The 26,450-nt window shown below is 33.4% G+C and overlaps 1 protein-coding gene across 1 annotated transcript in view; it reads left to right on the top strand.

The window, feature by feature from the left end:
* LOC135137605 (cholecystokinin receptor type A-like) overlaps positions 1-26,450 on the top strand; it is a 389,560-nt gene that overhangs the window by 127,524 nt on the left and 235,586 nt on the right. The window lies entirely within an intron of this gene.

Here is a 26,450-nt window from a genome sequence, read left to right as displayed (position 1 = left end):
ACTTATTACATATTATATTTTTTCAAACATTGAATAAAATAATAATTTACTGTAAGCTCTAAATTTTACTCTCCATATCCATATCCCTAAATGGTAACTAGACTTTCTGAAATGCCTATTCATATCGCATAGATCATGTTAATAAAATATACTGAGAGTCATATGTTTACGATGTTGCGATATATACGTAACGTCTATGTCCATTTAATACGTTATATTGGCGTTTAAAATAAAACGTAACAGATACATAAAAATATAGAGAATCTAGCGACATACTAACACAACGTTATGATGATGTACCGCGAGCACGTCTCTAGTCTGAAACGATGTGGATGTCACCAGTATGTTACAAGCATGGGTCACTGTTGATTACATTACATAGCACAGGGAAAGCAAATGTACGCAGTTTGGGATGTAACAGCTAACAAGATCGTAGACAGAGTTAAGTGGCATTAACATCGCTACAACGTAACTGTGTTTACTGGGTTATATCCACCTGATATATTTGTTACTTTAAATTTTCTCAGAACGTATCGTCGGATTTATACCTAGTTGTTCAATATCCAATGTTTGGGCAAATGATTTTTTTGTAGAATTTAATCTGGAGATGTATTGTTATTCGATTAAAACATTTATAATGCTGCAACATCGGGTGTTTATTTTGGAAAAACTTTTGCAAAACCAGTGTTTACTCTATCAGAAAAATGCAAACTTTAAAATTGCATATAAGGAACACCACTCTTCTGATGCCAAAAATAAAAATTTGAAAATAAAAGACGTAAATATATTGATAAAGTACAAATACAGATTCATAATATCACCGTAAGTCTGGGGAAGTCTTGATGGTGGATTCCTGAACAATCTCGAAAGCGGCGATGGCGATTCCTCCATAAGAAATAAACATATGGGTTTAAAGAGGGACCACCGTCGGAAGAAGTCTAGTCTAGTCTAATCCAGCCGGGTCGATTAATGAGTATCAGTCAAGTTGAGTTATTATAATTCGCTGTTAAATTTGCGCAGTGTAGTTACTCGTGTAAACTTGTATTACTGAGACATAAATTGTTGAGTTTTACCCAAACCGATTTTAAGTCTACTACTACGCAAAATGTTAAGATGAAGTCATCAAATTACCACCAAATTATTTATACATTATTGTCTGCAAAAATCATTCAGTACCTCTATAAGAATACCTTTTATTCCCCATACTTTGCTAGAATCTACATATTGAGAGTTCTTTGGAGACGTGTTGGTATTGAAACGTCGATTCTGTGATTTAAATACAGAATTTTACAATATCGTGCTGCGAAGAAAAAAAGGCTAATTCATAATCATATGTTTGCATGTCAGCTTAATAACTGACATGGAATTGCATTCACAAATCACATTCATTTTTATTTATCCCTTCGAAAGGAAGAACATCAGTGTTTTTTTTTGTGAGCGGCACTGATCTGTGCTATAAATATGTAGATAGAACAGTAGACAAAATGCCTAAATTATAACTTTCGTAATAGTTTTTGTTGAGAATAATTGACAGACTTAAATAAATCTCAAATAAAATGAAATCAAAATAACAGTTGAAATATTTCGTTAACAATTGGACCACGTTAACCAAAAACGTACTAAGCGACAAAATTGTAATTTGGGTAATACTAGAGTAAACTTTCATTAAAAACTAAAAATTTGTATTAATGTCGGAATAAAATTTTTGCCTTCTATTTTGTTAATGGCATCAAAAACACCCAGTCCTTTACAGTTTTAAAGGAGCATTTTGGCGCTTAGTTCTTTTTTGAGAAAACCATGATATTAAATTTATTATTCCGTAAAAAGGCACTAAGCAATTTTTTGAAAAATATATAATTCGTCGTTAAATTAAGATATTAAATTTATATTAATTTAACAACCTGCTATAAAAACGAACATATGCCATGAAACAAAAACAAAAATGATTTAAGTTGAATTTGTTTTCCCTAATTCGAAATCGATATCATCTGAAAAACCCTCCACATAAAATTCACAGTTTATTCCCCGTAAGTTTTTGAACAAGAGTTTTGCATCCTCGAGAATAAAAGGACATAATGTTTTTAGATCTGCCAACTTTTTACGCGATATTGATTTTCCAGTGAGCCATAATGTAGACAATTTTCCAAAATTTTTAGAAGTCTTTTCCTTTTATGCATCAAAACTTCATTGTAGATCTCATTTTCCTGATTACTTGTCATAAAAATAGAAAGCGATTTATCTTTAGTAAGTTTAATAAGTCTTGTTTTCAAGCATCAAATTTTTTGTTCATGTAAGCCTTCTATTTATGACACTAGACTCTAAATCGGCTTCACTACAAAAATGTTCTTTCTGCATAAACTAAACAATAAGTGGATTTTTCTTTCTACAATTTAACATAGTATTGGCGTAATCTTTTATATATACATATTTAAAGTCTCTGTATATACTTAATGACTCAAAAATCTGGTCATTTGGTAAAACACCATGTTCCGAACCAAAAAAATTCAAATAAATCGTTTGTTAAGTAGAATGTTGCTATAAAATTGATTTTAGCATGAATACAGTTTTTATATTACTACTTTGACGCCCACAAGAGTCAGACCACAGAGTCAGTTCTGTTATATCCTTTTTGGTAAAATTTTCAGTAGGTATTAAGCTCTTAAGACAAGATCCCACCTTTTGTTCGCCACGAACTATTTTCTTTTTTTCCAAATAAAATAATGTCCTTTCCTTGTTTTACCGGAGTAAATACCCTCGTTATAAAGCCAAAATTGACGCTTATAAAACACTAATAAGTTTGTAGGATAGTTACAAGGAAACAAAGCACTGCACAACCAATTAAAAAAAGTGCTGTGTCGCTTGGTACCTTTTTGATTAAAACATAATCCCAGATTTATCAAAGGCGCATAGTTCTACCTCAAATTTTGGTATAAAATTAATTAAGACAAATAAAGTATTTTTACAAATTAGTTTTTGACATTAAATTCTGACTGTTAGGATGTTTAACTCATTTTTTGCGATTTGGCGCTTAGTACGTTTTTGGTTAACATCGTTCAATTTATGATAAACTATAGCTTCACTCTTTTTACACAAAACCTTTTAAAGATATTTGCAAACTAAAAGAAACAATTGTTTCGTAATACTTAAATCAAAGAAGCTATTGCGAAAGAAATTGGCAGTTTTGATTCTTGTACAGTCTGGTAATTATTTCATTTGTAGTATTTTGTTGACACATACATACTACATTATAAATAAAATTTTATTAAAAAGTAAGCAGCATATAATTAAAATTATTATAAAGTAACATGTGAGTAAAAATTACACTTCAAACGATAATTTGAAAACTTTTTTAGCTAGTAGGATTTTACTCAAAAAAAAACACAATTTGTGTATCCGTTTTAAATTATTTTTATTCAAAGTTTTCATTTTTTTAGAAAAAAAGTTTGCTCTGCGATTTGTCCAATTTATTCGTTGCTGTTCGTATTTCACAAATTTGTGGACATGTAACAGACTTTAGTTCGATGCAGTTCAAGCTCTCCCGCCTGTGTTAAACCAGCTACATAGAAAATCCAATTTATTCATTTGTTTCGGAGAAATGAAATTATAGGCTTACATTTTTCACTTGATTACACATATAAAATATAATCTGCAATGCTAACATTTATTTTGTAAAGTAGAAACTTCTTCGTTTTATCACAAAAAAATACGCATTGGCATAAACTTTTAAGATCCTCGTTTAGATTCGCTCTAAGTTCGTTTAAATTTCTCAGATTTACATTTATCCTAAATCAACATATTTCAACAAGTTGGAGACTATATCGATTCCTTCTACAGCGACGAACTACTGCTGATGTAAGCTGAGATTGTTATATAAACACAATAACGCACTAATTCTAGCAATAATGAATCTCCCAAAATACGAAAACGTTTTCTCCTCGGATAAATCTTGTCTCGTAACGCCTCAATATTGTGTTTGGTTTTAGTTCCCAGATTTGAGAAATGACTCTCCGAAGATAAACGCGATTTCCATAATAAGCAATCAATACGTCTTTGTTAGCTTTTCTTCTTCCATTCTTTGAGGACTTAAAAGCCCATAAAATGAATTATTATAGAATTTCATTATCATTTATAAAAGGCAAACAGTGCTGTTTGGTGTTAGAAGCAAAACGTTTAAAAAGGGGAAAATATATTCCAAAGAGAAGGCCTGATCTGTGGACTAAGTTATGCTTTATCACTTTGGATTTAAAAATAAAAGCAGCTGAATAAACTAGGTCGAATTAACTGAACATACTTAATCGAAAATAAAGGATGTCCTGTTAATAATCGTATATTTGAAAAAGTTATCTATCTACGAAATAATACAAAAGAAAATTTGTATTATCTGTCGATTAAAGAGGCCAACAGGCGACAGAGAGATGGAAACCAAAAATATCTACAGTTGTCAAACGACTACTATTGCAAGCTTATGCTCCGGAAATAAAAATTAAAATATATAAAACTGAAACTTCACTTTCTGTAGACATCTTTCACAGGATTTACTTAACTTAAAGGGTCGTTTAAACAACTGTACGTTTACCGAGCAGATCTGGCAATTAAATAGCTGCGGTTTACGACGTAAATAATCGTGTCAATTATTATTATCAGCGGTAAATAAACTCGTTTCAGCATAAAGAGTAAGGCGACACAGCCGATTTTAACTTTTACAACCCTGGTAGTTTATCAAACTTGATTTGATAAACCTACTAACAGGTGTGTAACTGAGACGCAGGACAAGCAGGCTTAACCCGTGAACCTCTATTATCCTTTAGAAACTCGTTAAACAAATTTTGTTCGTTTAAAAGTGGGAGATGTTTTTCCATGAATATAAAATATTAAAATTAAGAAGTTTGTTCAATATCAAGTTAGCAAGTTAGATTTTTTTAGGTTAAACTGAAAGGAATAAATTAAAAGTATATATGAAGTTATATACTGTATATCGTATATAATAAATGCCAAAAGAGTGATTTTTTAGGTGTTAACTTGCAAAAGAAAGGAATGTAGTTCTTGTATATATTATTGTCTTTTCAATGATTTTCACTTGAAATGTACAGCTCGACATGATATTTTACTTGTGATTTAATAACACATCCTTATCCTGTATAAATTAAGACTAAATTGCTATTAACTCCAGTCATTCTAAAACAAAAATAATTTCTGTTATTTCACTGGAATGTGAATAATATATCAAAAAAATTGTTAAATGTAGCTTCCGTGAAAAGTGTCCCTGAGTTTTTTACTTTTGTTAGTTACCATTCCTTAGTACAACATTTAGTGTGGAAACTAAACTTGATTTAATAACATATCTTGGATATGTTATTATGGTTACTTTCATTAAAAGGCTCTCTTAAAATATTGTTATGATGATCGCTGAATAAAATCCTCGTCGGTAAAACTCAACAATTTTTTTCTTAATAACTCGAATTTAGACGACTAATTACATGGCGATTAAATAATTCCAGCACAGCTTGCCTGTATTCGACTCGTTGGCTGTTCTCAAAGGTTGCCTCTCTTTAAACCCATAGGTACTTCTTTCCAGATGTACGGCGATCGGGATCTTTCTGGATTACCGTTCGCGACTTCCTCTTCCAGGTTTTTCTATAGCGATCCGGCACTCGATCGCTGTCATTGACGATAAGTCATCATCGGCGTACCGACCAGAAAGCTCTCGACGGCCCATAGGCGTCGCACCGGGGCGGCGTATGGGTTTATTTCGTAACAATATGAATCAGTAATTATTATCTCAGCAATATTTCTAGTTTCCATACAAATTATTACTAAGCAAGAGATTCAGTAACTACCAATTTTTAAAGTCTAATTTCTAAAAGCAAAGGAATTTTATTTTTACATTTTATGTAAGAAATGAGTACTTTTAAGAAAAGTGGGAAATATGTAATGAAAAAACTGAAATATATAATTTAATGCATTTTAGTTGCATGTAATACTCGGTACGCGTGCAACGTTCGCGTGGTACGTTTTAATCAAACTACTACAACATTAATGAGGAAAATTGGGTTGCTTACATAATAGTAAGAGAAGTTAATGGCATTGCGAATTAATTGAGGAAAGTGTGCGGAAACTCGGAAATGTGTACCTATTATTTACAATGAACGCAAGATGTTTTAAAACAATAACAGTTACAAAATATAACTATGTACTTAAACAACCACTGAAAATGAAATAAATTGGAATAAGTTCTTTTCCCAGTTAAATCTCAAAAAATTCTGTGTCCAGTCAAATAATAAGGCTCATTCAGCTATTAGTTGTTTTTTTTGTGTATTTTCTAAAGAAGGCCGTTTGAAAATAGCACTTAGTGAAACATTCGAATTCGAAATTAAGCAGTAAGAATTTATCGTTTAGAAGAAACAGTAATTCTTTGTAAGTTGGTTACCTGAAAATAATGAAGTTTCAAGTTAAAAGAATAATTTTTATAGGTGTAAAAATTCATTAATTCATTTTTTGCGTTTAATAATGCAGATAAATTGCATTAATTAAAATTTATAAGTAACCCAGTCCTGCGGAAACGCCAGCTGTTGTAAATTCGCAACGCAGCGACCGTTATTAGAAGTTTATTACCAAAAATAAAGTTGATCACGTTATTTTATTGGCGAACCGGACACCGTTTTTAATTTATTAATTTACGACTTCCTGTTCATAGTAAAAATTTAGTAATTCAAATTCGCCCTTTGTATTACTGGCCTACCTTTTTGTTTGTTCAAGAATGCTTGTTCTTTTGAAATTTTACACCTCTTTTATTATTCCTTTGAGAAATTAGAAAGAAAGTAATTATCCTTACGGTTTAATGTAAAGCACGTAATATTCCGTGTATGGAGTTACGGGTTTTGTTTATTTCTCTCATATCCCGTTTCATTTTATTAAAGCAAATTCCAATTTTTTTACACAGCGTTAATTCTGAAAAGGATATTTGCACGGCAAGTGGGAAGCCCTGAACTTTGACACAAAAATGATACGATTTTTTAATAACCCATGGCTAAAAATGATAGAGGATTTGGTTACTGGAAGTTTTGATTACGTATTTTTGTGTAAAATAAAAAATATCCTGTAGAAAAATCAAAGGTTGATCCATATCGAGAGTTCAAGCGTGGCACATGAAATTTTATAAGCGATAATATGTTGCTACAGTCTAAATGATTGTGAATAAGCTTCCAAATAAAATGAGCACCATATTCTTTTCGACGACTAACAAGCGACTGAAAATTATGCAGTCGCAGTAAATTGTCATAATCAACCTGTCTAGGTGGGTATACTCCATCGATCTTGAAAGATAAATATTTTAGGAATCTTCGTCGAATTTTTTCAAAGGTTAACTGATGACACACGTAATATGGGGCCCAAACCACGCATGCATATTCTAACTTGCTTAGATCAAACGAAAAATACAACGTTTTAAAGAGAGAGAAATCGTTAAAGAATTTCGATATACGGACTATAAATCCAAGGGATTTTTATGCTGATGATACTGTGGATTCAATATGGTTAATAAAAGTAAGATTTGAGTCAAAAAGTACTCCGAGATCTTTTGTTGAATCTACTTTGAGAAGTACATGACCATTAATATTATATGATGAAGAAACTGACTTTATTTTGCGAGTAAACGTAAGAAAATAGCACTTGTCCACATTCAAAGTTAAGAGATTAGACACTGAATATTGAGCAATAATATTTAGGTTATCCTGTAGAAGATTTACATCCATATCATTGAATACAGAGGAATACATTTTTAAATCGTAAATAAAAGTGCAGGACATGTAAGAGAGCTGAGCAAATCGTTAATAAAAACTATGAAAAACAGTTGTCCCAGACTGAAACCCTGCGGTACACCTGATGTCGAGACATATTCATACGATGTAAACCCGTTATAAAATAAGTTTATTCGATTTGAGAGGTATGACTTAATAAGAGCAATAAATGATGGTGCAAGACCAAAAGAACTAAGTCTGTTTAGTAGCAAGCCGTGATCAACCATTTCGAAAGCACTAGAAAAATCAGTGTACACAACATCCACTTGACCAGCATTATCTAATTGCTTACATACAAACTGAACAATAGTTATTAAATTTGTTATTGTCGACCTACCATGTAGGAAGCCGTGGTGATTTGGGGATATATGGGGCTGAGTGTGGTTGAATATGGATTTGTAAATTACTTGCTCAAAAACCTTGGCAAAATTGGACACAATTGCAATCGGTCGATAGTTCTTCAACTGGGTGTAATCATTTTTCTTGTGCCCCGGTAGCTTTATTGATGATTATTGTCAATGGTGTTCCCAAAGCATATCTTGCGTCGTGGATCAAAAAACTGGGAATTTGATCATCTCCAGCAGTATGTTTAATACGAAAAAATTTTCACGATTTCCTGGTTTGCTATTGTCATTGGAAGTCACATTTGAGGCAGGGTGATATATACTTGAGAAAACTTGTGCAAAGCCATTTACTATTTCTTCAGGACTTTCAAACGATACGTCATCTTGATACATTTTACCGCGTATTCTTGTAGTACCTTGCTTTAACTGAAGATATTTAAAAATTTCGGGGGGGTTATTACGAACTGAGTTTTCAACCTTCATCATATAATATCGATAAGAAAGCGATATTTGTCTCTTGCAAAGTGCGCGAAGTCTTTTATATTCTTCGAATAATGAGTACATTTGATGATAACCACTTTTTTCTATAGTAGTCTTTAGTTTTTAGGTTACAGATAATACTTGGTGTAAACCATGGTGGATAAGAAGCTTTGTGACTACAGGCGGCATACTGAGGCAAGGAACAATTCAAAATGTTATATAGATAATCATAAAATATGTTAAGCGCATCATCGACGTCAAGACATTTTTCCAGAAAAGTCCAGTCAGTACTAAGGAGGCCATCATATAAATATGAGAAATTGGCTTTACGGAAGTTATACCTTGTAGTTTTTGCAGAGGAAAAGAACGATGCATTTGACTGAGATGGACATTCAACGTATATTGACAAGGCCGAGTGAGAAGAATCTTCTTTAACAAAGGGGTGTAGTTCTCGGCTTACAACAATTTTCTGAAATTTTGAAAAGACTAAATCTAGTTCATTGTTCAAATTACGAATGCTATGTGTTGATGTAGTTGAAGTGAGTCACAAAAACTTCGTAATGATCTTACTTTAGGATAATTTGTATGCAAATTAGGAGTATTAAAATGGGGTAAGTTAAAATCACCAACAAACAAAATAGATTGACCTATAGTTTAAGATTAAACGACTTACCTTAAGGAAGTTCAATCGTAATTATATGAGTAGTTACGTCGTAGTAGACCACTTTGTAGTTACGCCACTGGCGGGTGTTAGTGCACTAGTTGACAGCTCAAAACAAAATTCCCTATACGGACTCGGCCTGGTACCGCCATCAACGTTTTCGAAACACGTGAAAATGTATAGATCGCTTAACGGGGCAAGGTCAACATTGACGGGTCGGGAGGGTTTGGTCTACTACGACGTAACTACTCATATAATTACGATTGAACTTCCTTAAGGTAAGTCGTTTAATCTTAAATTATATTTCGTAGTTACGTCTTGTAGACCACTTTGTAGATGTTTAAAGACGGAGGCGATCTATGCATAAGGTGAGAGAAGAGTACTATCGTGGATGTATTAAGGAGTTTTTTTTTACCTAAACTCAAATCCATACGGTTGTAACCACTCCCTAGTTTAAATTTTAAAAAATTATTCAGTGTAAATCTGTCTTTTGGTAACCTGGTGACATATCTGGTGACCTGTCAATATAATGTCAGTTCATTCCTGTATTCGCGACACATGATTACGTTCGACTTCACTGCAATTCTTGCACTCCAGCACAGGTTATTTCATAATTATCATTGTAACTTGTCGCAATATTGTAAAAATTGATAAACAATTTTCAGTAAAAACAGGATAACCTGAGTCTTCATGGTAATTATGATACAAAAGCAACGATAAATAGAAACGTGCTTTATCTTTCATCTGTAGAAAGAAGAATGCCACCTGCTGTAATTTAGACTTGCTGTCGATACGTTTACGAATTACGCTAAAATGAACCCAAAAATATTGTGGTCACGAATGAAATCAAATATTGGGCTGGTAAAAAAACAAGGTGAATTGATTTATTTATTGTTGCTGCTTCATAAAAATTACTTTACAGATGGGGAATAACTGAGATATTCAGAATTTGTTTAAATTATTGTACATGAGTATACGTAATAATTATATGTGTGGCTAACTATGATATGATATGACTCGAAGGACCAGCTCTCTCGACTGAAATGATCAATCTCGCGAGCAACACCAAAATTGTTTATAATGGGTAGATCACCTTAATTAGCCGCAACGGATGACCAATTTTTCATCAAAAAAATGGGACACGAACAAGTCCTTAATGTTATGTTTAATAACTCTAGTATTTGGTACTACTTATTATTTACAAGATGTAACTTCACAAAATTCAGAGGCTAAAATAATCGGTATGTTGAAAATAATTTGACGGCTTATTTAAACTTACTGTTACAGGAGTGGTTAGAAACATTGGGAACACATAGACCAAATAGCCAAAAAGCAATTATTTTTCTGAAGAGTAAAAAACTCATTTTTTTTTTTGTTTTGGTGAAATATACAGTAGGTTAGATCTTCTTTAAATTCCAAATTTGAATACCACTGCGATTTTTGTTTTGGTTTCCACTTGCTTCTTGTAACGGTTCTCCAGACTGGTGTTGGGTTATAATTTTGTGGGCCTGACATCGGGAACACTATGGAAAGGATAGGAATTAATGGTAAGTTTACAGGGAAAGTATGCAGTGCTTGAATTTAATGAGGGACATTTAGTTGTATTATGTAGGATATAAAGAGTGGGTACAAAACTTGAAAAGACAATGTTGTACTAAAAAGTGATATACACTTTCAACTTGAGGTAGTTAAAACTAAAAGTCCTTCGACAGACCACCATGTTGTAATAACATAAAAAAAAGTTCCGAATGTCGATACGTTACTCTCATAGTATAGTACTCTCTTACCATGGTATAAGAATAACTACATACTGAAAAGATTTTTACAAGCTTGAATTCAAGTTCTCGGGAGGATGCTTGGGGATAAGCAAGCTTCAATTCATTGTGGCAGTTGGCAAGTGCCATTTTCATCTGCTTATTTATCACAATATGCCATGTTGGTACCATTTTTCAATGATATGGTTATAACAAACTGTGATATATTTAAATAAAACTCTCTCGTGCGTAATTGTCAAATTTTGACACATGCGCCGTTACTAATCTGTTCAGGTGAAAAACACCATTGGCTGTAATGCCAGCCTTACAATTTAACGAGTGGTTACAATCTTATGGATTTAACTGTAACTTATTTGTGTAGCAAAACAGATGTATGAATGACAAGGAATAATTAACAATTTTATCTACGTTAAGTTTTCGCTGTCGGAAAACGGTTTTAACACAGTTTCGGCAAAAGTGTGTGTGTTTGAAAGAGGGCGATTGTAGAATCGGGCGAAAACCGCGGACTTAGGTCCCCAAGCTGCTACGCTTTTAATAACCTCTAAGCTAACTCCTGCCCTGCTTGCTGACGATGTGGATGCGTGTCGAGTGCTATGAGCACCAAATTTTTGCGTGTCGACTCCACTCCTGCTAAGTGTAGTCCGTATCCACCTGGCGATGGTTTGACCTGATGCTGCTCGATGGGGTTTTTTATGGGTCAGGAATAGCTGCTGAATGGAGCCTCGTAGCGGAGCTGTAATCTTTACATAGTGTTTTAAGGTTGAGGCAACACACAACTTGGGATTGGTCTTAAAAAAGGGTAAGACTAGCTTGGGCTGCACTCTAGGTGGTGCTTTGCTCTCCACAAGCTGCCCCCCCCACCCAGTTTTTGAAGCATCTGTAAAAATTTCCATAGAAATCGAAGGAGGCACTAGTGAGTGCAAGGCTGAGGGGATTGTTGTTTGCCACCAAGTAAGCTCGCCCTGGACAATATTTGATATTCTTATGGTGCCCTCATAATTTCCTTGAGATTTTTTCAAGGCCGCGAATTTGGACTGTTCTAAGAGTTTTAAATGCAAGGGTCCGTAAGGGATAGCAGGGCAGAGAGACACTAGAGAACCCAACACTTGAGAAAAGGTTCGAATTCTACAGTGGTCCTGGCCCTTGAGAGCCATTAATCTTTTTTGCATGGTGTCAATTTTATTTAAGGACAATGTAATAGTTAAATTGGTGCTATCAAAAAAGAAACCCAAAAATTTACATTGTTGCTGGGGTATTAAGCAACCTTTGTCCTGATGAATAACAAAGCCTAAGCGTTCCAAAAGTGTGACAGTTACTCTGACATTTGTAGAACATTCAGTCCTAGAATCCGCTATTAACAACAGGTCATCCAGGTAAAATACCAAACAATAACCTCTTTCCATAAGGAAGGAACTAAGGGGTTTTAAAAGCTTCGTGAATACAAACGGTGCAGTAGAGAGTCCAAAGGGTAGGCATGCAAACTGAAATAATGTTTGACCCTACTTAAAACGAAGATATTTACGAGAGCTCTTCTCTACTGGGCCATGAATGCATTTGAGGTCAAAAGATGTTTTACCGATCTGTAATCTTCTAACTTAAAATGGGGAGCCGTACTGAAGGTATTAAGATGTCGTAGATTTAGAATAAACTGATTGGAGCCATTTGGTTTTTTAACCAGGAAATAAGGAGAAAGAATCTCCTCTGGACAGTGTTTGCATTCTTCAATTGCTCCCTTGCTTTGTAATTCAGTGATGCATAACTGGACCATCTTTTCACCAGATGTTCATTAAGACTGGTATCCTGGCTATTAGCTGTATTGGGATCGACACTCAGTAAGGAGACAAATTCTGGGTGGAGATCGAGTTCCTTTGGCAGTCTTGGTGGTGTTGTTGGTTGCTGGGGGACGTCTGTAGACTGAACAGACACAGAGGAGTCTGAATGTGTCTTGAATTCAGACTGGTCGAACTGCCCATCGGACTGCTCTGAATGAGAACTCTCTGAAAGGAGAGAGCCGTATTAATATAGCCTTCTTAATAATTGGCACTCTACATATATGTATAGAGGCGGCAGCGAGGGATTAATATAGCCTTCTTAATAATTGGCACTCTACATATATAGAGGCGGCAGCGAGGGATTAATATAGCCTTCTTAATAATTGGCACTCTACATATATAGAGGCGGCAGCGAGGGATTAATATAGCCTTCTTAATAATTGGCACTCTACATATATAGAGGCGGCTGCGAGGGATTAATATAGCCTTCTTAATAATTGGCACTCTACATATATAGAGGCGGCAGCGAGGGATTAATATAGCCTTCTTAATAATTGGCACTCTACATATATAGAGGCGGCAGCGAGGGATTAATATAGCCTTCTTAATAATTGGCACTCTACATATATAGAGGCGTCAGCGAGCCACTCCGTAAAAAAGGAAGGTGGCACTGTGTGTCCCTGGCAACAAAACGTATCTACATATATAGAACGTCTAGTCCCTCTCAACGAGTCCCAGGTGATAAGAATTTTGCAAATGGAGGTTGACCTGTGTTGCACATGAGAGGTGTCCTTGGGGTGAATTTCGCTATTCTAGAAATACTGAAATAATTAGTGGTTACCGACCTGAGGAAACTGTGCCCAGCAACGTTTCGAGTTTAGTGAGCTTCTTTCGCAGCTTTGCCAATCGACACTGCTCCAATTTTTCTAGTTTTCGCTTCGGCATTTTGGACACACGTGCACTATCACCACACTAGAAAACGTTGATGGCGGTACCAGGCCGAGTCCGTATAGGGAATTTTGTTTTGAGCTGTCAACTAGTGCACTAACACCCGCCAGTGGCGTAACTACAAAGTGGTCTACAAGACGTAACTACGAAATATAATTGGATTCATGTACTCCTATCTTTTACACATGTGACCAAAGTATCAGGCAAGCTCAGACAGCACCTACCATAGGAATCTTTGTATTGAGGATTACAAGAACGAAGAGCCAGACAAATAGTATGCCTACCGAAATTAGTCCAAATTACACTTGACGTCAGTTATTCTCTTCCACAAAGTTCCTTGAATTAGAAAAAGATAAAATACATAATAAATGCGTTCACATCGTGCGACAGGCACTGAAGTAGTCAATCTAGTGACTGTTAATAATTCATCGATTTTTCATCAAACGTCACTGTCATTTTTGGTTTTAGAGTGGTTAATCGCAGTTTTTCGTTGTTCTTTCAACTTTACTATTCAGTTCTTCGTAAAATTCGTTGGTTGTTAGTATTCTTGTTTCGTTGTCCTATTTTATGATTTGTTATCTTATTTCTTGTTCGTGTTTGGTCTACAACATGCCGGGCAAACCTTAGAGTTCCGTGCCCAGGACATGGTGTCCAACTTTATACAGTATTTTGCTCTTGAGAGGGAAAACGGTGGTCCTTTAATCTCATTAAATGCTACAGAACAAGTAAGGAAACACTACTTGAAGGTTCATGGTTAATAATTTCGCCCAAATATTTAGCGAATTGCAATTGCTCTAGGCGTTACTTGCCCAACGGTTTCGAAGATAAAAACTCGAAAAGAAAGAATCGGCGTGCTTCCCAGTCCAACCAAATTAAGGCCCAATCGGAAAACACCGAAAGCAAAAGACCTGCCTGGGCCTATATATTTGTGTCATGTTGACGTTATGAACATTGTCATCTTTTTGACTAATTACTACAAACTGAACTGAACTGAACTATACCAGAAGAACCTCAACAGCCTTAAAAAATAATTCATACTGGAACTAAATTTCCAATAGCTACAGTGTCAATTATTTGATAGTTTATTTTATCTAAAGTTATTCAGATAGAATCTTATCGTATATAAAGGACTATCCATCAAACACGTCCAGTTTTTTTGCACGTTGCTTATCAGTCACTTTTTTGGTTCTTAATCGGAGTTATTCAGTGCCATTTCCATTGAAAGAAGTAGGTCAAGAAACACTACCAGCGGCGTGTAGAACAATTTATATTTAATTTCAAACATTTTTTTCTAGACCACTTAGGAACGTAAACTTTACACAGAGCAATAATCTTGGTGTAAATCAGTCTGTAGGTATGTCTAATCATGAAATCGATAAAAATATTTTTTATTTATCGCTATCTGGACAGGAATCGTTTTACAACTGTTTAGTAAATTATTATACGTGAACTTCAGTAATTCATTGATTTTTAATTTGTTTTGAAGCTTGAAATACCATTATGGTCTTTCATTTCACTTTCATAAGTAAAACTTGCAAAGTGAATTTCAATTTCCTAGTAACATTAGAACTAATGACCTAATAATTCACTTGTTGATATTGCGAAACTTCCGCAGGAGACCAATATCCTTAAAACTTTTCTCCGTAACACGTATTCTTGTTAATATAAGTTATAGATGAAACAACTTCAGAGTAATTACTTTTCATTTTTCACCCTCTGTCACTTAGGTACAAGAATAGAACTAACTTATAATCATATAATAACCTATAGCAAGCTTCATATTGGTGAATTATCTAACTTTTCAGATCAGTTCAACACTTATACTTAAACCATTTATCTTCTCAGTAATTTGTTGGATGATCGGATTATCACCATTCACATTAAACCAAGTAATCTCTCTAATTTAAATCCTACCACAAAATGCAAACTTCAAAAGAGATGCGATAAGATAAGGGACATTGGATTTCATTGTCCACATAAACCTTCATTCAGCTGTAAAGTTAGAAGCATTTAAACCTTACGCGAACACTCAACCCACACTGAAATGTTGTAGAAAAGTCCCTATTTCATTTCAGAGTAATGCGTTTCTGTTGTGTAGCTCTTTGCTTGAGGGATAATGTATTGCTTCTAAAATTATGTTACATTAATTCTTTCGTACGAAAATCTGTGCTTGTTTCGCGTACATGCATGATATGTTTTATGTATAACAGAAACTACTCACTTTATTGTCAGAATTGTGAAAAACTGACGAGGATTCTTATTCTAGAGTGTGTTACTATTACTATTGAAAGCAAATGAACATTTATGAAGAATGGCTGTGGTTTATGGCCTGCATTTTATGGTTTCCCCATATCCGCTACGAGAAAATCTGAACGGTGGAACAAAATAAGGCTTTTACACCTTAAATCAAATTTACGGTGCGAGGATTATTGGCATTCTTTATTACTGCTTGAATTTCGACTTATATTTTTAATTAATTAATTTACACGCATTCCAGCGGGCATACACATACATTTTAATAACTGTGTTGTATTTATTTGTGCTTACTGGAAACTACACAAACTGAAAATAATTTAAACCCCAGCAATTAAGTAGAACAAACGATGCAGCAAATGCTTTTGCAAGCATATGCCACAGGCGTAACAGCATTAAATGTTAGTGGTTAGTTAGGCAATAATGTTATAAATAAATATGAAAAATAGTTTCGAAATAATTCATTAAATGAAAACTTAACTACTTTTAGATGAGCTTACACAATGAAAAATATTTATTTATTCAATTAGATTAGTTTCCAAACGTAAGGTAGGGAAGTATTGTAACAGGGTTCATCGGACGAACTGCTAATTTCGTGTATTCTCGAGTTTTCGTAGCTCCTATCATATGAAAAATGGGTATCTAGTTTCCGTCCGTCTGCCGTCTGTCAATTGATGATTTTATTGGACAAGTAATCTCAAGCATATGGTGCAGAATGATGGTGAAAGGCTAACTACGATTTGTGTGATCATCTCCAGTACAAGTAAATGTTAAATGTATAGGTACGACGTTTCTATTCTCATGTGTCTTGATTAATTAATATACCTCTATTTTTCACTGTGTGGATGTAAATTCTGGGAAAAAATCAAAATTGTGCAACAAGATTTTGCAGTTGAACTTATATATTATAAAACCAAGTATGCTGAAATTGTGTACAAACTTTTTTAGGTCATACTGATAATAGGACATCGCTAATCAATATTCATATATTTATCCGTTCCAAATATTTGAAGACGTGTGCGTCTAAACTTATAATTTGTATCCATATCTATTTTTCAAATTAAAAATTCAATATGTTTCCCAATTTATCGCAGAAAATATAAAATTGATTTCGCTGAAATTTTTTCACGCATTTCAAGATTACCATATACAAGGTAAATCGTTAATTACACTTCAGTGGCCATAGGTTCCAATAACTCAGTGACATCACTTCAAAATGTATATATTTATGTTACTCTTGCTTGAAATTTATAGAGTGACATGGTTACCATAAAAAAAATTGGTCGAAAATTGTTTCCACAAAACGTTTTTGGGACCTAAATAAGAATGAAACATATCCAGCATTTTCGAGTTGAGTTTTTACTTTACACAATTTTGTGATGACGTCATCAACATTTTTGCACGGACAAGTGTCAACTTGGATTGGTGCAGTGTAATACTAAAAATAACAGTATTGTATTGTCAAAAAAATCTGGGAAAATGGAGTGGGCCGTTTCTGATTTAATCAATAAAATAAACTGACTCATTCATTAATTGAGCCACCTGTTGAAGGAAATCTAAAAAATATGAATACAATGATAAATCACAAGTAAAAACTCATCTTATTTTGCACACATTGGGCAAAATTTTAAGATGACGTCATCAATTTTTTGGGGGGAATAAACAGATATATTTTGATTAACAATTTATCATGTTTACAATAACTTTAGCTAAAATTATTTAAAAATAATTGTGGTCAACGATCGAAAAAATAGTGTATATCGACGAATGAACCAATGGAGGGGCGCTAAAACGGAACAACGACAGTTACAGTGAATTGTAGCATTGGTGAATTGTACATCGATAAGTAGCACACTTAAGTTTCCAACTATTATTAATGTAGTTCGGCCTGAAATCTTCGGACCGAAAGGCAGAGGTCTCCCCAAGTGCATTAACAATGATGAATGTAGTGCTTGTATCATTATAACGCTATACGGCTAAAGTTGTGTTCCAAAAACCAGTGCTAATATAACTTTAACCTTGAAAATGATTTATAGAGAAGGAAATTGCTTCGTGCTTTGTAGGAACAGACTAAAGTATTAAAAAAATATGTTTATCAGGATAAAACACCATCATTGGCTGCAGACACAACTTTGAATAATGAACTTTCTTTAACAGTTGCTTTTCCACTTGAAAAAAAAAAACTACCAAAACGAGTTAACCTTCTTTCAAAGAGATAATTGTATCATTAACCACCTTAAATATGTAAAAAGAGCAATTAGTGTCAAATTACAAAAAAGATGAACTGGACTCCCGTATTTCAAATTATATGAACCTCGAACAAATGGCGGTAAATTCTTCTAACTCAAAAGATACCAGTAAGTATAACTAGTCAACTAACAAACATTTTGAAGGAGATTGGTTACGTGTTATATGTAGATAAAAATAACAAACTTTATTTCCATTATCTTTTGACACGACAAAGTATAATGATACAAGAAGAAATGTTTCGTCAAATTACTATTGAATAGTTCTTAATGAATTCACCAACTTTTCGTGAGGCAAAATGTTTTAATTTCTATACATACAGTATAAAGCCGGACTTCCACTGGGGCAACACTGAACGACATACATGTTGCTTTATATTTGTTGCCTAGTGTTGCCTGTTGTAGGAGTGCGACAATGTGGCGCAAAATTGCAATTAATGTCGCTGTGTGTTCCTTCTATGGAAAGATTGTGTGTAGCAAGCGTCAATGCCGCATGCTACATGTTGCCTCAGTGGAATTCCACCTTAACACTAGCATTACTTTCACTGTGCCTCTACAAGTAAAAAATGAGTAGATCGATAAAAAAACGTATGAATACATTTTACTTAATGTCATTTCAATTTCAGAGGGAGAACATCAACAGTATTCTTTTGGTTAGCTGTCTGTAAAAAAATTCAGGTGAAAAAACAACAAACACAAAATATTATTGAATGTTTATGGACTGGCTAAATTTGGATTACAAAACCTCTCCTATTTGTTGTAATTTCATCGCAGGCTACTGCACGTAATCTTATTTTCTTATTCCCATTCTCATTTTTTGGGATCCAACTAGGACATGATTCTCTGCTCCCTACAATGTTGTCTTCGGCAGCTATTCTTCTAAGCCTGGTAATTGACGTAAGCACCGTTCCAATGTAACACAACCGAGTTTACAATGTTGGCATCAATTTAAAATACGTCTTGAAAATGAGGAAAAGAATATTAAATTAATTTTTCACGTCAATTCTAGATTTGCATATGTACTCAAGTAGAAACTTAAGAGAAATATTCGTTTTGCAGTCAGGTGTGTTTCCTGTTTTTAGTGCCATACATCTTAAGGACAAAGGGTTAAGCACAAATTCAGGCAACAAAAAGATATTTCTTCTAGTTTATTTTGTTAAAACACTTTGTCGGAGAGAAGGAGAAGCCTCTTACTTATTGTCAACATCCAGTTTTCTGTTTTAAATCCTCTTTTCCTGGTAACGCCAAGATTCATTACACAAAGATTTTTAATGTAAATTCGTAGGAGAAGTGCAGATATTTTATGAGAATGAACCACTATATTAATTCACGCCCTTTTCAGACATTAGTAGGCCGTACTTTTTTTGTTTGTGTTCACTACCATCACTGACTGACATAATTTTTTAACGTCAATTCTGACATGCATAATCTTACGTGAACAAAAACATGGAGTTGCAGCTAAAATTACTACATATTTAAAGAAAATTTGTACAAAAATTCTAAATTTTATATATATTCATGTACCTCAATGTGTATGAATTTACCAATACGGTTCTTCCATACGTCGTTGGGTACACGATTCAGATTTGACATCAAAATTACCAGTGGAGGTTTAGGTTGTACAATCTTACATGCAGGTTGTCATTTGGGCTTTTTAGAAGAATATAATTTTTTATTAAATTCGAAAAATAACGACAGAGATTCCCACAAAACAATAGACGGGACACTTTTTCAAAATTGGGTAGTTAATCAGCTTATTCCTGCTTTGAACAAGTTCCAACCAAAAAGTGTGGTGGTAATGGGTAACACAGCATAATATTCGGTGCAGTAGGTTAAACCGCTCACATTTTCTAGTAGAAAAAGTCAAGCAAGGCTGGTTAGATATTGAATTTGATTAATATTTAAAAAAAAAAAAGAAACTGGGTTTTAATTTTAATTAATTTTATTCCATTTTGACAATTTAAACTGACTTTATTAACTCCATAGTAACCTTCATAACAGTGGCGGCTCCTCAGAGGAGGCAGGGGAGGCTGAGCCTCCTCTGTTTTTTGGAGCTGAGCTTCCTCTAATTTTTTTCGATGAAAGAATTTATATTTTTGTAGACATTTGTTATTTTTCAGAATATTTTGCTGGATTTCATTTACTTTCATCATATATTAGGTTAAAATGTCGCAAAAATTTATATTTACGCCCTCACAATCATAATTCACATTCACACCACTCCGCGTTTGGTTTCAGCGGCAGAGGCTTGTTAGCCGCTAGCCTCCGCCGAGAATGCATCTTGCTATTGAGACCGTAGACCTTGACGCATCGTCAGTCTGTATTGCATTGGCTAAAACGTTCATCGGACTGCCACTCCAAGCCGCTAGCCTCCGGCCAGTTCATCTCTTTTCAGATCAAGTCGTACAGACAACTTTATCTCTTTCTTATTAGTTGGCGCAATCGGGTGTAAGTAGGAAAAACTTTGAGGTGGTTTCGCGAGCTCCCTGTTCAGTGATGGTGATGTTTAGGCTTTACGTAGGTAAGGGTACAAAAGGGGAGACCAACACCATCACTCCCATTAATTGTATTGACAGTTACAATTAGAAATAAAACAGAGCATTTCATGAAAATAATTATAATAAAACTAAATTGTTAACGGCTTCGGTTTTAAGAAACAAATTATACTGTTGGAATTGTGTATTATTTATAAGTGATAAATCTTCCGTTTGGGGTAAAACAGGCTAAAATAATTTACAAAATTTGTCACGAGCTATAAAAAGGCATGAAAAATCATAGGACCACATATTTTCTTCGATTAAATTAGAAATGCTTGTAAACAAAACAATGCCAATCATTTAGATTCGGCTCATAAAAGGGAGAACTATTACGAGAAAGTTGGTGAAAATTGGGCAATTTTGAAAAGACTAATCGATGCAAAAGTTTATTTATCTATCAACGCACGAGTGTTCTTTTCGTGGGCATGACAAAAAAAAATATTCAGATAATGAAAGATATAAAAAGTAGTGCTTTTCAAATTTGAGCCTCCTCTGAAGAAAACTTCACGAGCCGCCACTGCTTCATAAGAAGTTCATGATTCACTAGTGAAATCAAAGCGTTTGAATTCACTAGTAGAATCAAAGCGTTCAGTGAATTAAAAAATTTCAATTAAGAACAGATTTTTATTTCTTCTCCAAAAATATTAACATTGAATTAGTCTTTGTCATTGTAGTGTGGAATATAAAAGTTACAATTATTCAAATTATTAAAATTTATATCAAATTTCCGATGAATGGGTAAAATAATGTCTTCGTGTCTGGAATTTGGACTACAAGTACGCTACCCCTGTCTTCAACATCATCAACTGACATGGCCACCAATTCACCCATTCTACATCCTCCAAAAACTCCCACGACAAAAATTACTTTTTGCAGTAAATATACATCATCAGAAGCATTATCTAAAAACCTTTCCATTTCTTCGAGCGTGAACACTTTGGATTTCTTTGGTCTGTGCCCTACAGAGTGTTGTTTTAGGAAAGCTGACACTTGATGAAATCTATAATAATGAATATTTTAAACCTTATATTAATCATTGCGATGTCACAAACCTGCTTATATCAATATTTTCCTTCACAGATAACATCTTCTTCAGTTGGGAATAATACGACCATAGTGATGAATAGAGAGCGGATTTTATGAAATTTGCATATCCGTTATTTCTTGCATATAAGTCTTGATATTTAATATGTGAACGAATCATGCTAATTAAAAGTGAATACTGCTATAAAAAAATTGCATATTTGCATATATTGGCCTTCCGATGCATATTTCACGGAACGGGTGCATATTTTGCATTTTTATCAATTTTTATGCTAAATTGACAAAAAAAAATATTGCCATTCTATTGGTATTTATCTAGAAAGACAAAATTTTATGAATCATATTGCAAATATTGTCCTGAGCTTCAAATAACTAGGAACGGTTTGGGTTTTATGGTAGTTTGGAGACACCACTATGTGTTAAGCCATCCTTCCAGGTAAATTCGCACCCGAATTACTTTTGGAAATACCGTTCGTTCCCAATATTTTTGTTCGTTAGTTAAGTGTATTAATGGTATGTTTTATGGTGGTCGAAGGAACGTTATAATCATACGTTATACTATTATTTTTCATCGTGAGTTTGTATTGAAAGGATTTAAAGGGATACATGTGTATCAATATGGCGAAGAAAACTCAAATTAATTTATGGATTAAACCTTTTTCTGAACTTATTCTTCAAGAACGAACTGTGTTTTGTCGCGCCTGCTTTAAACCGGTAAGTATTCTGTGAAGGTAGTACGCAGTTTTTCTATTTACAAATACATATACTTACTTTAGAATCACCGAAAAAACTTTTTGTTAGAATATTTAGAAAAATTTTTAAAAATAAATTGTTACCAAAATAGTAATTAAATAGTGGATTACTACTATTTTTCAATTTGTTCTGTTTATATTTATTTTTTACTATAAGAATATTATCTTTAAAAACGTGGTTTAGGTGTTAGTGAGATGTCATAATAAATACATAAATCACTTTGCAATGTGATTTATGTATTTTTTTGTAATAAAACGTAAGCTCAGGAGACCTGTTTACGTAACTTATAAATAAATTGGTTCGCTTATTAAGCTTTTTTTTTAATTTTTGGCGCATATGCAACTGCATATCTCTGCATATTTTAAGAAAGTTACTGCATATTTGCATACATTTGGTGCATATCATATGATCATATTTCTCAAAATTTTGCTGCATATTTTCCGCTCTCTAGTGATGAAGATTTAGCATTTTTTGACCGTTCCGAAATATAAGCCAAAATTATTCTTTCATCTACTCCTTTTGCATGCTTTCGTTTCCTCCATTCACAAAAATTCGTATACTCTTTTTCATATGAATGCTTGGATTTTGCTGGCACCACCTTATCGATAGCTTCCAAAGCTTCGTCTAGGACTGCTGAGGGTACAAACACTTCGTTTTCGTCTTTATCTTCCAAAATTCCAGACATTTTTGTCTAGGAAAACACAAATGCCGCCAGTGTCACAAATTTAGAAAAATGTAAACAACTGGTTGTCAAGCTGGTTGTCACGAAAATTAGTTTCGCAGTTTACACGATTTCTCGATTCGAATTTTTATTTATTGAAATTTTATTAATAAAATTCGTCAAAATGGAATAAAAACATATATACACCGCGTGAATCAAACATATTTATTCACTCGAAGAAATGATCTCACTCGCACTGCGTGCTCGTGATATCAACATCTTCTCGTGAATAAACGTATGTTTGATTCACTTGGTGTATAATATTTATGAATCAACCTTTTAGGACTAATCAGAAAAACGATTTTGGATAGACGAGATTTTAGGGGAAAGTGGTCATGAAATCTTTAGTTTATCCTCATTCCATTGTCAAAACAACCCTATCGAAATGGTGTGGGGACTTTTGTAGATCCTACTACAACAAGTAAGTATATAACTTTTCGACTTTCATTCAAAAATAAGGTCAAGAAAGTTATTTTCGTTGATTAGTAAATTTATCGTTTGAGGACAAACCTCCGTTCATTATTTCATCAGGAATCTGATTCAGAATTGGAATTAGAAAATTATGATAATAACGGCCAAAATTTGTATAAAGAAATAATAGATGATGAGTTTCAACAGTAGGTCGAATTAAATGATTATAGTAAGTAAGTAAGTGAAAATAACTACAACTCCTAATATTTTAATGCAGAACACCCATGAAGAAGAATTCATGATTCTTGTTAAAATACATTTGAAAATTATAAAACAATTTGCCAATTGCTGCAACTTTTATTCAACAAAAGTCACCAAATTTTGCTTTATTTATTATTGCACTTGGTGCAGTCAACAGAATTTTTTACAACTGAAATGCAATTTTACAGCAGTATGTCTTCCTTTAATGATTAGTTATTACATCCCCCGTCAGTTAAAAATACAGTTTTTAAGTTTTATATAAATATACAGTAAAGCTATCTAGTTCTGAATGTTTAATTAATTACCTAGATTGAAATTAAAATTTTTTTCAAGAATCTTTTGCTTGTTAATGTTGATTACCAATCAAGTTACTAAATTTCCATGGCTTGCTGCGGTATAAAAACTTCGTGAATAAATTGGTACGGAATGACTGGTCTTCTCTTAGTAGTTTTAAATGCAAAGGTTTAATATCGTCACAAAATGAGACGGTTTATTCACTGCTGTTACAACCTAGCTATAAACGAACGATGTAATGGCTTTAAAGTTTTAGAAGTAATTATGAACTTTATCATGTGTTTGGTAAAACATATCGAACTCGTTTGAAACAGTGCTATGAAACTGTCGGATCCCAATTCAAAACACGTAAGGCGTTAATAGTACGATGAATGTTATTAAGCTCTTATTTTATGTTTTAATTAGAGGTACATACATATTTAGGTTTAAACATGAAAGACTGACATTCACAGCAACAAATTAATAGAATAAAATGTTGTTCAGGGAAGATTAATTCATTTCAATGCTTTTTAAAGAGTATTTTAGCAGTACAATTTCGTAATTCCAAATTTTCAAAGGAAGTTATATGTATCCTAGCTATAAAGCATTTTAAAACATATAATTAAATTCCAGAAGCACTGAATCTTCCCTTGTGTATGTTTTATCTTTTTTTATTGCTAACAATGGCACGTTTTTAAGTTGTTTATTTCACTCTTTAAACAAGAGAACTAGGCTTTTATTATTAAGTCTTACGTAAACTTTCTGAAAGTCATTTCGATCCTGAATCTAATATTCATTTTGAGAAATACCTATTTAAAGTTACGTTTTCTTAGTCCTCCCGAGAGTTTTTTTTTAATAATATGTGTATGTTAAAATAATCTTGAAGAAACTACCACTAAGCATAACTTCAATTCATTTTTTTTAACAACTGATGAAGATATCTAGAAACATTTTTAATTAAACTTGACTTGAAATGATTACGGAACGGTGAACATAAAATCCCAGACCATTCCCATTGCCCACAAAAGTTTTTCGAACTTCTATCGAGGGTTTGTGAATGACCCCATAGCATATTTAGTATTTCCGATTGAGTACCGCACCTACGCGCTGTAGAAATTTTTAACAATGGTTAGTTTATTAGCACTAAAGGGGTCCATGGTGCATTATGCGCTGGAGACTTATATTTATATGTATCTCTCATCACACGATAATTTATCGCTACGGCTCTTTGTTCAAAATTAATAAATGTAGATATCCACAAAATGCGCTACGTACATCATTCCAGCACGTCGAAACATATTATTTTGTTCTTGTGTTAAATTAGGCTTAAAGTATTTGAGCATTAAAAAAGCCGGAAACATATTATACTGACTATCTCAGAAATAGTTCTTCTAAATTGTTAAAAGAAACAGTAAATTTTACCTTTTTGTCATTTGAGTGTAACATACTTTCCTGTAGACAGAAGGTAGAAAAAAAAAATATGTATATCGTAAACCTAAAAAATATATGTAGGAATTTCTGCTACATTTAAAATTTTATTTTTTTCTTTATTTCGTTTTAATTCCAACTTTTTATGAGCAAAGTTTACAAGATACATGAATGGTTACGTTTTGCTGCAGAGATTTTATTACTGCTTTTTATTATTTGGGATTCAGCTGATATTAAATCGGCCAAGCATAAAATTGTATGAGTTTATTTCGTCCATATGTAAAATCACAGACAAAACTTAATAACAAATAATTGTCTTTTTTTTAAGAATTTCAATAGATTTGTGTATTAAAAGCTGCAACCTAAGGGTGTGAGTTTATCCATGATTTTGTGCCGTAACAATTTATGTTAACAATAATACATCGTTTCTCTGTCAAGTCAAATGATCAAATAATAAGTTTAAGGAACAATTGTAATGTTTTACAATTTCCAGTACCTAGTGTGCATAAAACCTCCAGAAGATGTCTGTTAAGCTATGAATCTCGGTTGTAAACCAAAGATTTGCACAACTTCTAGGAAGCTAGTTTTCATTTCGTAGAAAGACAACATAAAATGGCCACATGGCTCTTTTTCCTATATAAAATCTGAAGTATTTATGTTTCCCATAGTCTGGAAGGGACTACTACTTCATAGCCCGCTGATTTTTTGACGGAGTGTTGCTGTATTATCTCTGTGAGTTTTTATGCA

Source organism: Zophobas morio, unplaced genomic scaffold (genome assembly GCF_036711695.1).
Source record: "Zophobas morio isolate AGI-343-1 ecotype UQ-CSIRO unplaced genomic scaffold, CSIRO_AGI_Zmor_V1 ptg000029l, whole genome shotgun sequence".
Taxonomy (NCBI): domain Eukaryota; kingdom Metazoa; phylum Arthropoda; class Insecta; order Coleoptera; family Tenebrionidae; genus Zophobas; species Zophobas morio.
The sequence above is the reverse complement of the archived record's forward strand: the minus strand, read 5'-3'. Positions and strand labels throughout refer to the sequence as shown.